The following is an 18,668-nucleotide window of genomic DNA, read 5'->3' as shown; positions in this document are numbered from 1 at the left end:
GGATGTCTTCACAGTATTGTTCCTATTGCATTTTTATCACCAACACTCTCATTACCTTTGACTTCTGTGCTATTACTACTGAGTTAATTGCAGATAGTTCTTTCCAGATCAAACCTTTCATAACCAACATCATTACCTGGAAATGCTCTGTCCAAAAATTCTAAATACAATTTCCTGTGCTAGTCTTCATTTTTAAAGAAAGATGTGCATGTATATTGGTTCAATTGTTGACATATTTTTTCAATTTAGAAAAATCAAATATACAATGTCCTTAATACATTTGTAGAAAATATTTGGTATATGTAGTTTCACCAAAATACGTAGATATTTTTGTAGCTTTTGGGTGCCACAAATATTGCTTAGAATTTAAATATCAGCAAATGCTTTTCACATACTGATACAAAAATCAATGTGGTCACATATTGATATATTAATGTAGATGTGTAATCCTCTTAGTAGGTGAACACCTCATTGATTGTCTTGGACATTTAACAATATCAGATGTGGGAAACATTGATGATTGATGGAAAAGTGGAAGTTCGAGTCGCATGTTTTAATTGTGGGTCATTTGCGCAAGGTTCATATTTATATCTGTGCTTCAGAATTGGATAACAAATAGTTATGGTCCCAGTATTTGGGATTTCCTGAAAGTAGGTACATTGATGCATTTTTTAGATACTTTTTAGCATTGAAATTCCTCAGCAAGTAACTCAAGTATCAATTTGATGGCAATAGGATGTCATCAGAATATCAGAAGAAATGTGTACCTTTGAGGTTTCTAGATATGCAGTAAGACCTTCAAGAAACTGCAAAGCCACTTCCAATGGCCATTTCTCATCAAAATAATAACCTTTGTGACTTACGTATGAACCCCAATGGAAATTCTAAACTGTGGTTCATTAATCCCTTTTCTGTTGCCTTGATTCATCGCATGCCTAGGCATAAATCAGACTCTTGGTCCACATTCTCATAGATCCGTAGAATTTCCAAACTTTTTGGATTTTAGGAACTAGCAAAAATAAAACAAAAAGCAAAAACAAACAAACAGACAACCAAGACTGAAAGTTTTTGCCAACCATGGATATCATATTTGGGGGGAAATACTATGTTTCATAAAAACAACTGTTGGCAAGTTCAAAATTTCATGTACAAATGGTGTTAATGAAAAAAATAAACCTCCAAAAATGTTAGTAAATAATTATAACAAAATATGTTGTTGAACTTTTACCAAAAAGTTCTAGAAGACACAAGTTTCCAAAAAGACATAGTGAAATATCCATCTGAGAGAAAACTTACTATGTTAGTTCACTTTTCTCCTTTAGTAATTTTTATTTCTCTGAGTTTTTCAGGACATATTGTTATGGCATCACGATCTAAAGCAGATTATCCTGTGCATAATTGTTGTTGTTATAGACATTGTACTTACCTTTGATGTTTATGAGCCAGTCCTTAATGGATATTAACTTTCATGAATATTAATGTTTTACCCTGTCACTTACTGATGAAATGTTTTGGTTAAGTCCCATACTTCTCATAAATTGTCATGGTGACTGAAGATAGATGGTTTTCTTTTCAGCTTTTGGTCCTCCGTTTACATATTAAAAGACTGTAAAAGTAACAGCCATGTCCTCCATTTGTAAACCTTCCCCCAGTAGGCTTTAGTGAAGTAGAAAGTGATATGCGTTTCCTCTTATTGAAGGAAGTGCAACCAAATCATCCCAAATGTAAGCAGATAAAGGATTTTCAAACTTTTTGTATGCGATATCGGCTTTAAATGACCTTTCGAATGTTATGCAAAACCATAGTTGGTGAAGGATTACATAGTAGGTAGATTGGATGGGGAGCAGCTTTGGGGTGCTGGCTCCCCTACGAACCTGGCTGATCCTTAGGGCTGGAATTTCTCCTCATCAGAACTTTTGTCCTTGGTGGGGTGGCAGGGCGGAGGGCGCGGGCGGGGTGGATAACCTGACTCTCCGTTGCTATGCAATCCCCATAAGAACGTGATGTTTGTGTGATGCTTACGCATGACTCCTGGGAGACGAACTTAAAACCTCGTAAATAATTATGAGTAGGTATCTCTACTGGTTCAGAACATAATTTCTGAAGTCAAAGTGTTTAACTTCAAATACAGGTTTCACTACTTAAAATCCATGCGATTTGGGGCAAATTATTTAATCTCTGAATCTCTTTCCTCATCGCTCCACGAGATAATAACTTGCTCCATTTGGATATGTGCAGAAACAATGCTTCAGCTGCTTTTTTAGTACAACAGAAAAGACAACTATTCCTTCTCACATGTGGATGTGGACAGAGGCAATATCAGGGGTGGGGCAAGTGGGTTCTCCCTGTTATCCGATAGTGAGTTACATCCCCAATACAATTCCTCCTCTTCTTAGCTTCATTATTTTTTTCATATTCCCCAGTCCAGAGTGCTCGATTGTGAATTAAGGAAATCACATTATTGGCAGAGGCCAAACTGTGAACTTTGGAGAAAAAGTAGGGAACAGAGCATAAAACTACAGAGCTAAGTGAGCCTTAAATTTTCATGCAGTCCATCAGATGGCATGAGAAATTGTGAAAATGCCAGGGAAGCATTTCATTCCAGATGGACTGCAGTTTGAAGAGAGCAACCTCCATATTAAGGAGATTTAAAGAACTGGAAGTATAGTCCATAGGTATCTGATTTAAAATAGGCAACATCAATTCTAGGACTAACTCAAAGGCTGCCATCTTCTGGAGACCATATTTGGGAAATACTCAGAGAGAGAGGTGTAGTCCAAATGTCTTGTAGAGAAGTCTTCAAAATTGTCAGAATATAATATTTTGACAAATGATAAGGCGCTGAACCTGTTGTGTGTGATTCACTTTTGCATAATCTACAATGTTACAAATCAAAGCGTTTTGATTAAAGATCAGTTTGGGCTTGTTTAGGTAGCTCCCTCCCCTGCTACAGACACCTCCAACCCCAGCACAGGACAAAGAACAAACTTGGAAATTGTCCTCAGGCATTCAAGAAGAAACGGAACAAATATACTGTGATTCATGGAAGATTGCTGACCAAATTTTAAATGCTGCTATCAGCTTTAAAAAATGCTGACAAGCAAACCAAAATGCTCAAAGAAAACACCAGAATCCTAGGCTTATAGAAATGTCGGCCATATGGAGCCATAATCCCCACCTCCATGACAGAGCTCCAGTGGCCACAGCCCTCTATGCTTTCACTTCCAGAGAGACACAAGTTAAATCTTAAAAGAGGACAGAACGTTCCAGGCTAAATGTAAGAAACTGTGATACTATCCAAGGAATCCCTGTACTACTGGAAATAAATATACCAAAATATGTATGTAATTACGATTGGATGTATTGAAAGGTATCGTGTTTTTAAGAATGTACTCATGATTGTTTTAAATGGACCCCTGTGATTTCTTCGAAACTCAGTTTTGGTGTTTTTTTGCAAAGAAATATTTTTAAAGTATTCTCTTTGGCTAGTGGTTTCGCCAAACACATTGTGGGAAGAATTTAAAATGCTTAGTCATGTGCGTTTTCTTATTGGTATTCCTTAGGTGTCTCAGGCGAGGGCGATGACATAATACCTAAGTCCGGCCAAAGAAACAGGGCCCACTCTGTTTTGACAGAGTATTATTCATGATCACCACTTTACATAAATGTTAAAGAATATCAAAGACATGAGCTAATTATGCAAAACACTGAAACAAATGCTACTCTTAATACTGGGGGATTAGGATGCAATATTCTTAGTAGCCAGATAAAATGAGTTATTTCTTAGCAGATAGCACCTTCGATATGGGCTTGAAATATGGAAAAAGGTAAAATATGGTATCTGATATACATCTGAGTTCTTCTATAAGGAACCTCTCCTTTGTAATTAAAAATTTTGCATTCTGCCAAGGTCTCTATGTGTGTGTGTGTGAGAGAGAGAGAGACAGAGAGAGACAGAGAGAGAGGTGAAGGAGAGTGAGAGAGACGGCTTTTAAAATGAGAATTCTGAATTTGTTATGATGAATATTATTTGGAAAGTGCATATATTCATAACAAAACTGGCTCGTTGTGGTATTTTAGTAATATTCCATAGAGTACTTGTTTCAACTTCTGATTAACTAATGCGTTTTACGAATCGTGTCCTAAATTCTGTCTTGCCCTCATCTCATTCAAATATTCAGTAACTGGGGATTCCTGCCTTCTGGCTTTGTTTATGCCCAAAACACAAACTCATGTGAATTTCACTGATTGATAATTTACAACATCAGGAAGGCCAAGGAGTTTGCTGAACTGTTACCGGACGGTCAACTACACACCTTATTCAAGAAACCAAGGATGCCTGAATAGAGTGAAATTAATTTCATGGCAGTATAGAGCACTACCTCTGAAATCCTTTGGTCTTAGTTTGTCATTGCCTGAGCTTTAATTTATGGCACAAAGTGAAGGAAATTGTGTGACTTGCCCATTGTGAAAAGTTCCAGGTGAGAAGTTTATACCCTGATAGGGCAAATGATAACGAAAATATATTTTATTAAAAGGATTTAGTATAGCCTACACTACTAGTTACAGGGTTCAAATTTACACTGATTCAAGAATAGATTATACTTTATTATGCATTTTATTTTAATAACTGATTGTTTTTCATTTAAACAGGCAGAGGATTGTAGGACTGCAAAATGTACTTGGTTTTTTTCCAAAATAAAATTTGTATTTTTTTTTTTTAAAGCCAAAAAAAAAAAAAGAATGAGTGCTAGTGTGTGAGATGTATATGCAACCCCTACGTACCAAGTGTCCTATTTCTGAGATGTGAGACACTAGGTCACGCTCAACAGCAGCAGGCAGCTCAGGGGTTTCAGTTTTATCTGAGTGGCTGTCACTACAGGAGCCCTGGGCAAAAGTCCAGCCTTGTTTGTTGGACTTCCTTCCTCTTCCTTTTTACTCCTTTTCTCTCCCACATCCTACAATCCATTCTGGCCATAGACAGCAGAGATAGCTACGGACTACAAATGAAAAGCTGAGCTGGCCCTACAAGTATTACTCCTTGCAGCTATTTAATTGCCAAAGAATCTTTGCGGTGGAGCTTCACCCGTGCCCCTTGAAAGGCAGACTCAGTAATTTGGCTGTCAGTCATTTATAATTTTATACCTTGGAGTCTGGACAAATAATAAATGGAATTACAGAGTTTTACATGGGAATGCTGATTCTTAGAAAATGAAAAGCCAAAATTTCAGGAGAGAGTCAAGCCTTTAAAAAGTGGCTTCTAAAGATTGTTTTTTTAAAGAAAAAAAAATGAATAAACAAACTTTAAACATTAAACTTATTTGGAAATCATTCCAAAGTTGGTCACTTATTTATAATGTTAACGCTTTCCTGTATTCGTGCTATTCATTTTTTTACCTTGCTGTCACTATTAGTAGATTAAAATGGCCAGTGCATTAAAATTTAGTTTCTTTCTTTTTATACATTTTCTCCACAACATTGGATTATTTGTCCGAAAGAGCCACAATGTAGGGAATTATTTTAGAGCTTATAATGCCACACAAAATAGTGATCTCTTTATTTTTTAGTTCTACTTTTATTTTATAAGACTGAAAAATTCTTTATTTTCTTTTAAAACAAAATTGGCAAGGATATTGCTGGAAACCTCTGAAATTAAAACGGTTTATGAAAGTTCTGATAACACCGAATACTTGCCAATATTTATCATTTCTTCTCTTATCTTTCTTTTTTTATCATGTTGACCATTCTGGTGTGCATATAATAGCATCATATGAATATTTGAATTACCATATTTCCTTATTAGTAGTGAAGTTGATTATCTTTGCATTTGTTCATTGGCTACTGAATATATATATATATATATATATATATATATATTTTTTTTTTTTTTTTTTTTTAATTCAGGAGCATTAGTAGATAAGTGATCTTCCTGTTTTCATGCATGTCTGTTATAACTTCCAAAAATCTGGGACTGCAAATTATTTAAGAGTATTTATTTAAGTATTAACATACATACAGAAAAGTGCATGTGTAGCTTGTTCAAAATTACGTGTGTAAGACTCAGCCATCATATTGCATTTGGTTATAGGTTTATTTTCTTTGCTCAATAGTATTTAATAGGGCACATATACCATACTGTATCCATTCTCATCACTGGGCATTTCCGTGCCTGTGTAAGGAGAGAGAAATAGAATATTGCACGGGACAAAAGCCAGGCACCAGGGGCTGATATGAATATCACTGGTATAAATAAACCTCATAGTAGATTCTCCTGGTGTGATTATGGCACAGTTCTGTTGAGTGTACGTCTAGGAGCAGAAGTGCTGAGACGTAGAGTATGCATATAACGAGCTTTCAGAGAGATTGACAAACATCAAATGTCTTTTACCATTGTACATTCCTGCTCACAGTTTATGAAAGTTCTGATAACACCGAATACTTGCCAATATTTGTCATTTCTTCTCTTATCTTTCTTTTTTTATCATGTTGACCATTCTGGTGTGCATATAATAGCATCATATGAATATTTGAATTGCCATATTTCCTTATTAGTAGTGAAGTTGATTATCTTTGCATTTGTTCATTGGCTATGTAGATATCCTCTTCTGTGAGGTGCTTATCAAGTATTTTGACCTTTTTTTCTACTGAATTGCCTATCATATTTGTACATATACTGTATTTCAGACTTGTTGATATAGATATATATTAGTTTGGTATGAAAGTAATTGCGGTTTGTGCAGTTATTTTTAACCTTTTAAACCACAATTACTTTTGCCCCAACCTAATAGACATAGTCACACACACACACACACACACACACACACACACACACACAGACTGAGAATGTTTTCTTCCATTAGCATCCCTTCATTTCTGTGTCTTGGTAAACAGAATTTCCCAATTTTAATATGGACCAATTTATACTTTTTAAATTCCTTGTATGGTTAACGTTTTCTGCACCTAGCTTAAGAAAGCCTTGGCTGCTTTCAGTGCTTGGTTGTTTAATCTTTCACATCTGGACTGACATTCCATATGGAATTGATTTTTGTGTGTTTTTTGAGATGGGAGCCCAGGTGCATTTTTTCACCTTTTAGATACCCAGGAGAAAGTGTCATCTTTCCCACGGTGTAGCAGTGTCACTGTTCTCATAAATTAGGTACACGTGTGGCTGGATGTCTGGGTTCTCTCCTGTGCAGTGTTCTATGTCTCTCTCCTTCTATGGGCACCACATGGGTTTAATCACTGCAGCTTTGTCACGGGCTTTCTTACCTGGTAAATCCAGTCTTCCACATTTGTTTCTTTCCTTCAAGACCACTTGCTCTTCTTGGCCCTTCACATTTTCACGTAAATGGATTGGATTGGGATTGTGTTAAATTGATGAATTAATCCAAGGAGATTGAAATCCTCACAATATGAAATCCACCAGTCCATAAGCATGGAGTTTCCCTCTAATAATTTAGGTCTGCTATATTTTCAGTAGTGTTGTGTAGTATGTGATGAGGTCTTCCAACCCTCACAGACTTAATCCTAGGTATTGGGTGTTTTTCTATGATAGTTAGAAACACTACACTATTAATGTTTTAATTTCTTTGTGCTGATACCTGGTTTTTGTACATTGGATTTTTGTTTTTACTTTATCAGTACATGTTAACTAGAGAGTGAATGGTGTTTCATTCATATCTAAGGAGAAGTTTTCAATATTTAACTCTGATGATAACTTTTAGGTCATTTTTTCATTATGAAATCGAAGGGATTCCTCTCTGTGCCTTGTTTGAAAAGATTGTTTTTTAAATGGCTAATGACTGTTTAATTTTATGAAAAACAGGTATTTATGCCTCTTGCAAATGTAATGTAAACTATTATGGATATCACACAATGTTCAGTTCATTCTGCTTTTTTAACAGAAATGTGAAAATGAACCAAAAATACAATAAATTAGAAATACAATTTCATTTACAATAATCCTAGGAACAGAATCAGCCACAAATTCATGAAAAGGAGGTGTACGGAGTTCAGACATCACTTTACAGATATCATACAGTGTGCGGATTTCATTTTAGAAAAAGAAGGAAGGAAGAAGACAAGAAGGGAGGAAGGAAGAGCCATGACTCCCAATCCTTCACTAGAACACTTTGCTCTGAAGACATGAGGCGACCCAGAGGACACGGGAAGCCCTGTGAGGACAAGCTCCTACAAGAGAGAATGATATCGAGAGGGGTTTTACAGGACTGCGTTTTCAGTTTTCACTTCCCTCTCCTCCTCAATCTGTCATTAAGCAAAAGTCAGGCCAAGGTAAAGTTGTCATAATTTAAAATTAAGTGATAAACCAAATGATTTAAATATAAGATAGTGTGTTGACACAATAATAAAAAAAAAGAAACAAATCAGAAAGAAGAGAAAGTAACACAAAATTACTATACAAAAGGCAGAGTAGTATAACTCCAGAAAAATAAAATTAACCCCAAGTAACATGAGAGGAAGTTAGCCATATTCCTTTTTATAGCCTAAAGACATTTAAAATAATGAAAAAAAAAAAAAAGGAATCAAAGAGATGATGATAAGACAAAGAAGACATAAAAGGAATAACAATGAGCTGCAGTGCTCATGGGAAAATTGGACCAAATAAAGCCATTGCTGAAATAATGAAGCATCAAGAAGCATCATTAAGATATTAGAAGCATCAAGAATAGATAATGGAGACATAGAGAGCACTGGTATGAGAAAACAAAACAGAACAGAGTGGGGGGAAAAGACATAAAAGCAACCAAAAAGAAGGCATTAGGTATGGAAGAGAGAGAACTGGGACATAAAGTCTGAGTGGTGGGTATTCTCACCCGGGAAAGTTGTTTTCCTAAAAGAGAGTAATTCCAGCCTGACTCTTCAATTCATTTTTTCAATTTTCGGTGTCAGTGGTGTCTGAATGATTTAGTCACACATATTGTGTAACTGTCCAAGTGGGGCCATGAGTTGTTCAACCCCAGGGGCGTCCTCATGGAAAATGCAGGTCAGCTGTGCTTCAGGATGCACCACGAGCTGCACCCATTCTAGGTGAATAGTGTCCTGGGCTTATGAAATGGGGGTGTTGCCTTTCCTGCAGGCAACACAAAGTCTTACCAAGTATGCACTGAAGGAAATGCAGGCACCCATAAGCCTTTCTCACAGAATTCTCTTCAAGACCATGTAGAGTCCATGAGGACATACAGCAAGAAGCGTGACTGAAATCTGCAGATACAACTGTGTTGGGGGAGAGCCGGTCTGGTTGGGAGGGTGTGGAATAAGAACTACTCTTTACTTCTTAAAAAGCATGTACTGTTTCAGTTTTTAATTAAAGCTGGTATTGTTTTAAAAATAATGAAAGCTCAGTTTTTAAAAGTCAACTCATACAGTTCTTATTTGAGCTAATACTAAATGTGATCCTTTTCAAAGAAGGACTAGTAGTGTTTCAACATGTCAGATACTATGGTAACAATGATAGCTGTATATTGTTTGAGAGTTGAAGAAAATGTTTCTTCTGTAAGTTATCATCTTATTTCTACTTAATAACCTAATTACTTTGGAGGGTTATCTCTGTGTTAAAAACTTGCTCCAGGGCATCTAATTACAAAACGTGGACCTGGGATCCATTTAGTACACATTTCAGTAAACAGTATCTGAAATTCTTTGCTGAATTTATGTTTTTAGAACTCCTGGCTAAAAGAGAGAATCAGGTAAAAAAAACTCACAGGTGTTATCTGACATGCAGTCATTGCTGGGCATGGGTTCGGTGGATATCCGTATAGAAAAGTTAGCTTCAAAATTATTATCTCAACAAGTTCTCTTTTCTGTGAGCCTTCTGGGTTGGTTAGATTTTGCCACATTTTATACTTCATTTGAATTACAATCTCATTTCAAAAAAAACACAATAATTAGAATAAACTTGTGTTTGTCACAGAAAAACTAGACTGGCTTTGCATATGAACTGTACACAGTTTTGAATCTATCTTTTGCCTTTGAATTCACCAAGGAAACACAGTCTAAATTCAGTTTCAGAATAATTTTAGGATTCTGTGGGATTTGTTTTTTTTTTTTTTTCAAATTATAAGATACAGAGAGCTAAAGATCCAGATACAAATTCGGGGCAAAGGAATGGAAGATTAGAAAAGTAGAATTTGCAAAGCAGGCTTGTGGGAGGGTCCTTTTGTGATGAAATGTTGCATAAATAATGCCGATGGGGGTCTAAATTCACTGTTGCCATGGAGACCTTTGTGCCTGGCTGAACTCAATTCTTTTCTCTCTGAAGAAGGCAGCCACTAGGCTTGTGGTATCTCTGAAGCGTCTTGCTTCGCTTTCTCTTAAACTGTGAGTGAAAGCAGAAATTAAACTAGGATAATTTGGCGTCCTGACTTTTTCGAGGCTGTTCTTCCAGTCCATTGGTGATTTCTTGAGCTCCTCTGGGGTCCCTTGAGGCCCTGGTTTGGGGAGAGAGGAGCAGGTGGGAGAAGCCTGGAACCGCCCGCACCCCTTCCAAGTCTCCCCTCATCTTTGTGACTGGTGGACTTGTTTGCCTAGACTACAGTTTTGAAGTATTTAAGGACCGTTTGTTTCCAAAGGTAAAAGAGAGCCAGTGAAAACTAAATGATTTTTGTTTTGTTTTTTTCCAGTGCTTTCATTATCAATGTTCTTGTTGTGGTGATTTCAGCTAAAGTTGTACAACTGCAGGTTGGGAATTACGTGTATAAAATGTGGGTAGGGTTTATTTTCTGGGCTTGTGGTGGTCAGTTTCCTCAGTGGATTAGTGTTGAAATTGTAAATGCCGAATAACTGAATTAAACAGAAAGCAGTTGTGAGGATCGATGTGCCGTTTCGCAACCAACGAACCATTCTAACTGCTTAGTACCTGTTTTTAGTAAAACTTGGTGTGTCATAGATACATCCTTTAGATTTCATGAGGGTTATGATTATCCATGTAAATAGACATTTCTAACTAAGTGAGAATTAAGTTATTCAAAGTTAATTTGGAAACTGTGGCCCTTTTTTCCTCCTTCAGTACACAATTAAATGAATAATGTCACCCAGAAAGAAAGTATTCATTGAGAGGAAAGTCATAAAAAACACCCAACTAGTGTCATTGTGTAAAGTCCCTAAAAATTCAACATGGGACAGCTAACTTGTTGCATTGACTTCCGTTTTCTACAGAGATGATTTGATTCTCAATGAGGAGCTTTATATTAGAAATAGAATACAATGATTACAAGTTTTGATCATTCTAAATGGTACAGGTGTAACTTGGATGCACAGGTCCCAAAATTATAGAAAACCTATACCGTACAAGTGTTTTAAGATTTCTTTTATTCAGATAATTCATTGAGAGAATCATTGACCAAAATTTATAATGACTGCATAGGTATCACCTGTGTAGCCACTAGAGTTAAGGAAAATATTTGTGATGCTAAAAAGATTTAAAAAACGAACTGATTTCAGAAAGCTGGTGACTTAAAGATGACAGTCTATGGGAACTGTATATTCAGTTGTTATGTATTTATAAGATAGGTGTACATTGTAAAATTGTAATTAAAATGGAATGCCTCCGAAAAGCTTTAGGTTCTTATCTTTCGAGTATTTCCAAATGGATGAAAGGGACAATGAATGATTTTCAACTTAATTATGACAATCACAAGATAAGATTTCTACTTAAATAATATTATTTGAAATTTGAATGACATTGTAACTCAGGTACTAAGTACAAATAATGACCATATTGACATAAATGATTTATTTTTATCAGATATATATTGTCACACATTTTAGTATTTTAATTGCCTAATGTATATGTATTTTATTTTAAAGATGCTAACAAAGGAAGGCTTGCTTATATTCTGAGAGTTCCTCTTAGTAAATGCTCCATTTCAATTAATTAGAAGTTAAAGTTTATGTTAATCATATTAAGGCTAAGAAATCTTTTTCATGTTTAAGGAATGAAAGTAAACCGCAATAGTATAGATTGAACATAGTGCTTTAAGAAGACTTTGACCTTTGAAAGTGTTTTCCATACATTGACCATTATTTAAAAATACTGCCTAAATATACAGGTAAATGACCGTGAAGACTTACTTAAGGAATATAGTGTCTGGGCACTCATACTTGGTGGAACATCAATATAAAGGGTTCAAGTGACACTACATCTTCAAACTGTAGGGCACAATATAATGCATGTGATCCAAAGAAAGAACTTCAAAAAAAATATAAAAGGTTAAGTACCGTGTTTCCCTGAAAATAAAACCTAGCTGGACCATCAGCTCTAATGTGTCTTTTGGAGCAAAAATTAATATAAGACCCGATCTTATTTGAATATAAGACCCGGTATAATATAATATAATATAATATAATATAATATAATATAATATAATATAATATAATATAATATAATATTGGGTATAATATACGATATAATACAATACAATACTGGGTATAATATAATATAATATAATATAATATAATATAATATAATATAAGACTGGATCTTATATTAATTTTTACTCCTCAAGAGCTGACATATTAGTGCCGATGGTCCAGCTAGATCTTATTTTCGGGGAAGCAAGGTATCTAGATGGCATGATTACCTGCCATTGCCAGATACAAGTATTTCATATGGGAAGGCAATTTAGAGTATTTGAAGTGTCCTTTTGTTTCTTTTAATCCAGGTATTTATATCATGCAGATACATCCATGGACATATTAAATAGATCCTTCAGGTGGCATTCTAAAACATAAACAGAGTCCAACAAAATGGATGAAAGGAATGTACACTTTGAGGGTTTCCAAATCTCTAGTTGCAAAATCCTGTCTGGCCTATTTTACTCATAAGTTTTATGCACACAATTAAGAAAATTAGTTTCAATTGTTTGAAAAATATGTTTACCAAGACCATCCCAGATTTGTTCCACCTCAGCTGATTATATTGTCACGTTATAGAATTAGAGCTAAGAAGTCTGACCAAAAGTTCTTGTTGGAATGGTTTAGGGACAAAGATTTGTGTTTGCTTTGCTACAAGTAGCTCACTGACTTGCGAATTCTGATTTAGAGTTCTGTTTTATGGTTGATAATTCTTGTATTTTGCAATACCTTATATTTGGAAAATCTTTGTTGAGTCCCTCCTATGTGATAAGCGTGGTATGAGGTGCTATGTAGAAAAATGGAAAGAGGTATTCCCTGGGGTCCAAGAACTGAAAAATCTGATGGGGTTGTGGATGTGAGAACTAGGAACTGTAACATAGCATGTTTCCCAGAAAATAAGACCAGGTCTTATATTAAGGTTTGCTCCAAAAGGCGCATTAGGGCTTATGTTCAGGGGATGTCATCCTGAAAAATCATGCTAGGGCTTATTTTCCGGTTAGGTCTTGTTTTGGGGGAAACATGGTAGTAAAATAATTGCTCTAATGGAGGCCTGTCCAAGGAGATCCCAACAAAGTGCTGTAGTTTATACACTGCATTAAAATGTGTTTATATGATCCTACCAACCCAGGGTGCACAGATATTAAGTGCATTTTAATATGCATCAAAGAAGAAGGCTTGCACAAAATAACTGTCAATGAGTAACTATAAAGATTACTTCCAGGTAGTCGCCAGAGAAATCCTATGAAAACGTGAATTCTATTATGTTACTTCTCTCTGCAGAGTAAAGGTCAGAAGGCGTACAGTGCCAGCTGCCCGTCACCCTCCCTACCCCACATGTCCTAAGAGTCTTCTTTCCCACTCACTCACTTTGCTCCAGTGGAAAGCACTCCTTGCTTATAGAACATGCTCCCAGCACACGGCTTTTGCATTAGCCATTTTCCTCTGCTTAAAGCATTACCTCTGCTCCCCCATCCCACCCCAGATATGTGTATGCATGTCTCACTCCCTCATTTATTTCTCCTCTTTGCTCAGATGTCACCTCGTCAATGAGTCCATTCTTGACAACCCTACTTAAATTGCCTCCCCTGTCTGTTCCTGCATTATTTTCTCCATTGCCTTTTCCACACATAGGTCCATTTTGTTCAGCGTCTATGTTCTCCTCTGGAATGTAAACTTCACGAGGGCAGGGGTTTTTCTCTGATTTTTTTGCAGTAATGTAGCCCCATTACCTAGACTCATGCCTGCCTTAGTTGTGAAATGAACAAATGAAGATGTGGCACCAAATACTACACACTGTTCTACTTAGGAGGTATTTTTTTTCAGATTTAAAGAAAACAAAGTAGTGAATGTTCATGGTTATCACTTGCAACCCATTATAACAGCTTAAGTGTGAGAGCAAGTGATCTAATACAGGCAGATTCTTAATTGCTTATGCACCAACACTCTTGGCCAAAGGGTGCTTGTGGTCGCAGAATGGGAGCTGAGTATTTCCCTTCTGTGGTGCAGTCTGTGGCATCAGGTGGGCTCTTGGGAGAGGACCCCAGTGGCTTCTCCCTTTTATCACTCTCTAGCGGTGGAAACTTGAACAATGCCTGCAGCTTCTGTAGCTGTCTGTTGCCTCCACCATGAAAGCTGTGACTATTCCTGTAGCATGCTAGCTCTCCCTAAATTTCTGTGATTTATCTGCATATTCTCCAAAGTATTTTTATGAAGAACACACAACAAAGGATGTGCAATCTCTAAACTATGAATCATGTATTTCTGCCTGTGTCTACAGTCTGTTAATATGAGAAAAGAAATATAATGGTCTGGATTATTTAAATGATCATATTTAGTAAGCAATTCTGTTCAATTTCTACAGAAGAACAAAAACAAAAACAGAATCCATTCTTAGGATCCTAGGAATTACTGATAATTATTAATCATGTCCAAAATGGCATGTCATGTTCTTTGGCCATGTCTAATGCTGGCTTACCTGGAAAGCATAACAGTGGGTATATTTTTGTCATTTATGGGTCAGATCCCTGGGCTCTATCGCATCAAGTTCATCATGCATTTGACAAGTTTAATTAAACTCAGCACATGTGGTTTTAAAAATAAACTCTTCCAGGTTCAGGAAAGTAATAAACGCTACAATGTAGCTAATTACGTAGTGACCCTCTCCAGTGTGTAAATATTTTTCAATGATGTGAAGGTTGCTTCCTCCAGGAATAACAGTACCGGGTTGGTTAGTCCCAGGCTTCCAAAGGTACTAGCCTGTTTCTAAAGATGAAAAAGCTCAGTTTAAGTGTGGGTGAACTGTCTTGTTGTTTCATTATGAGGCAGAGAGATTAGAAGAGCTTTTCTGCGTCCCACAAACCTCAGCCACCGTTTCAAGCATAGTGTAACTTGTGAATCCATGCGCCTCCAGTGAGAGGCACTCCTTGCATTACCTCCATGTCCTCGTGTCCCTTCTTCGTGAATTTCAGCTGCTCAGTTCATTTCAAGCCCTTGTGCCCTTCTTGAACCGATTTCTGGTCCTTTGCATCAGCATTAATAGAGTTTCTGCGAGAGATGCTCTATTCAGCGTTGAAATGTTAAAGGTAATTAAATTTAGGTGCCGAGGTTGGGGATTATGTGCACCCACGTTATCATGGAGTGTTCTGCCAGAAATTAGAAACTGTAAATGCAGAGACAGAGAGGCAGGAGCTTTAAAGAGGGGACTTCTGACTCAGCTGTGGGGCGGTGTCTGCATGCCCGCGGGCCCTGGGGTGTGGGGCCCTTTGGCCCTGCTCCTTCCAGGGTAGTTTGCAGCACAGGGAGCTGCTGCTGTGGACCTGATGGTTAGTTTGTGGACCCTGGGAATTCCAGCATATGCGTGGCAAGCGGAGTATACACAGATTGGCCAACTGGCATACATTTTCCATGTAGGGGCGCATGTCATCTCAGAGTCTATAGAATTAAATAGGAACTTCACATTTTTTCACTGAAAGCCTTGTAAATCTGATCTTTTTATTTAGTTATTTCTTGGAAATCATAATTGTTACACTGACTGGACATATCTAGTGTGCTCCTGATTATTTACTTACATCCCATTAAATCCTCACAGAGGCCTCTGGGTCAGATACTATCTCTGTACAAGAGATGAGAAACATTAAGCTGAGTAATTATTTCATTAGGTAGTATGTCTAAGGTCGCAGAGATAAAATTCGTGCGAGAGGTTATTTGAACCCATGTCTGCTTCGCTCCGCAGCTCACTTCCCTTCAGCCTTCTCTTCACCAGCACTGTCCAAGTTAACTACTATCTCACTTAGATTTTGGAAAACGATGGTAGTTTTTTGCCTGTTCATGGATCTGCCCCCACTCCCCCGCTGCAGACATCTCCCTGTATTTCTTTACTCTTCACCTCCAGCCAGTTGCTCCAGGCTGTTCTTCCTTTTACTATAAACTGTTTCACCCACTAGTCAGCGAGTCCCTGTTTGGAACCCTGCAGGGCCTGGAGCTCATCGCTTGGTGATGGGCTGTCACGAGATACCCATAGCAGACTCAGCTTGAACAACGGTTATTAATGCAACTTCCTTCTCAGTGTCTCAAAGGCTGGGCTTGGACCATCTGCTTCTTGCATGGGTTCCCTAGAGGATTGCTAGACCCATGAGTGTTTGAAAACCAACTGTCTGAATAGACAGATGCAGAAACTGGCTGTGAGGGAGTTGGAAGGACAAGTCCAAGGGTGATCTGAGAGTTCTCTGCAGAGAACTGGGAGCAGGAGAGACATTGGAGCAGTCCTATCTGTGTCAGGTTCAAGGTGATAAGAGAGTGAGGGGTCCACGGCATGTGATTAATCCCAATCTTGTGCTTCCAGACCTACTCTCTGACGTGCTGTATGTGTATGTGTGCGCGTAAGAGTGAGGAGGAGATAGGCAGACCGAGGGAAAGGACTGTCAGCCTGGGTACGAAATGGGCCGTTCAGTGCTGTGAGGACTTATGCTGGGGGGGAGGGGGTCCAGGCCTTGTCTTGTAGGTCCTGTCCCTCAGTCCACTTCTTCATTGTCTTCTCACCGCTGTCATTGGCAGCCCTTGTGTTGCTTGTTTTGTTGTACAGCCTTGAGTATCATTTTCACTCTATTCAATAAGCCTGTGGGTGCTATTATTTCCAAAGGTCTATTAGGATGTTTTAAATTAAGTGGCATACCACAGTTATCAGTACAACACAATTTACTGAGCTTCCACTTAGTCTGTTGTGAGAGCCAGGATTAAAGAGATGCAAAGCCACTTGCCTTCATGGAGCTTTCACTCTAGTAAGAATGCGAAGTTAAGTCAATGAGTATTGTCACTCTGGCTATTCCGCTTTTCAAAACAACAACAACCTGGGAGTAGAAGGTGTTATGGTGACACAGAGGCTACTCCCATTCTAATGAGACCCAACTAATTTGTCACTATCAGTGTTTTGTAAAACCTACTCTTTCATTTTTAAGAGGAAGCCAGACAACGTTCTTATTATCCTCGTTTCTCAGTAACATTGATGTCTTAGGGAAACTTTGAGAATATGTGAGTTTTTATTGGAGGCAAAATTCTTAGTGTATTGAACCAGGTATAAAATAGGTCCCTTAGCTGTGGTGTACCGGGGGGAAAAATGGGGGGCGCTGCAGGTCAGAGGCTTAGTTTTATATGTTGGCCCCAGTGTACTCCACTGTAGGATTTTAAGAAAATGGGGTCATGCTTTGTGCATTACTTTCTGCCCATAAGCACAGTGACATTCTCCTCGTTGTGGTGCAGGGGCAAAGTCATGTCATTTTAAAAGTATATAGTAACATCCTCCTTCATATATAGAACTCCGTTTTGCGTGGATGTGCCTGCACTGTAAACCTTTACTTACTTTTCAGTAATGTGTTATCCATCTCTGAACAGCGTGGACATACACCACTTTCGAAGGCAGAATTCGAAAGGGGCTTAAAGTTAGAAGACCGTGTTCCCCTGAGGAAGGCAGCTGCCACTTAGTCCGCTGCTGTGTCACTTCCCTGTGCTGAGTCCTGTCACCAGAAAGGTGGACAGCGGAAGTGGCTGTGGCCTTCTCATCTCTCCTCTGTCTTTTCTTTCCTTTCTTTGTTGTTGTTTTCGGCTTTGGGTTTTTGTTTGTTGGTTAATGTCCTTATGGGCTAATCTATTTTGAGAATGAGCGATGGAGCACAGTCAGATCCAGTCCTGGTATTAAGGTCACTTCATTTCATGGTCTTTTCCCTGGAATGTCCCCTAACGGCTTGGAAGCAGCTCAGTCTTGTCACTTAATCCTTCTGTCCCTCAGTTTTCGTACCTGCAAAATTAAAGGTTTTACCTCTCTGATTCCTTCCAAATGCATGGGACTTTATTATTTCTTTTATTGGGGCTCCCCAAATGCAAGTTAGGGGTACACCATTTAGCTCTGGAGTAGAGCAGGTTGGCTAAGGTGAGGTCTCACCTGGCTCCTTGGTGTCCAGCCAGGGGTTCCCAGCCTCCATTAATTTCATTCCTGGATCAGTAAAAGTCTCTTTAGCAAGAATATCCATTATGTGCTTATTTATTTATCTGTGCATGATATAGATATACCACCATATCAAAGTTTATATTTTAAAAATTATAATAAAAATCTCATTTTTAATCAATGAAAGCATTAAGTGTGAGCATAAATCCAACCTTTACTTCCCCTACCCCAGTGGATTGCCCCGAGCACCCCATTTCAGAGATAATTGTTGCTCCGACTGAGCAGCATAGCTGAGTGCAGTGTAGGGAAGTTAACAAATTCAGATCCAAAACCTGAGATGTGAGAAACGGGAACATTT

General features: G+C 37.8%; 1 protein-coding gene across 3 annotated transcripts in view; it reads left to right on the top strand.

The window, feature by feature from the left end:
* Nucleotides 1-18,668, top strand: part of CTNND2 (catenin delta 2) — an 829,794-nt gene that overhangs the window by 255,947 nt on the left and 555,179 nt on the right. Inside the window, exon 1 of one of the 3 annotated variants that reach the window (XM_033110745.1) lies at nucleotides 10,383-10,589. The exons of the other annotated variants lie outside the window; for them this stretch is intronic. The gene's annotated coding sequence lies outside the window, so the exon portion shown is untranslated. Of the gene's footprint in view, nucleotides 1-10,382; nucleotides 10,590-18,668 lie in introns of those variants that run through there. 3 annotated transcript variants of the gene reach the window in all.

The sequence above is a fragment of the Rhinolophus ferrumequinum genome, chromosome 7, assembly GCF_004115265.2.
Source record: "Rhinolophus ferrumequinum isolate MPI-CBG mRhiFer1 chromosome 7, mRhiFer1_v1.p, whole genome shotgun sequence".
Taxonomy (NCBI): Eukaryota; Metazoa; Chordata; class Mammalia; order Chiroptera; family Rhinolophidae; genus Rhinolophus; species Rhinolophus ferrumequinum.
The sequence above is the reverse complement of the archived record's forward strand: the minus strand, read 5'-3'. Positions and strand labels throughout refer to the sequence as shown.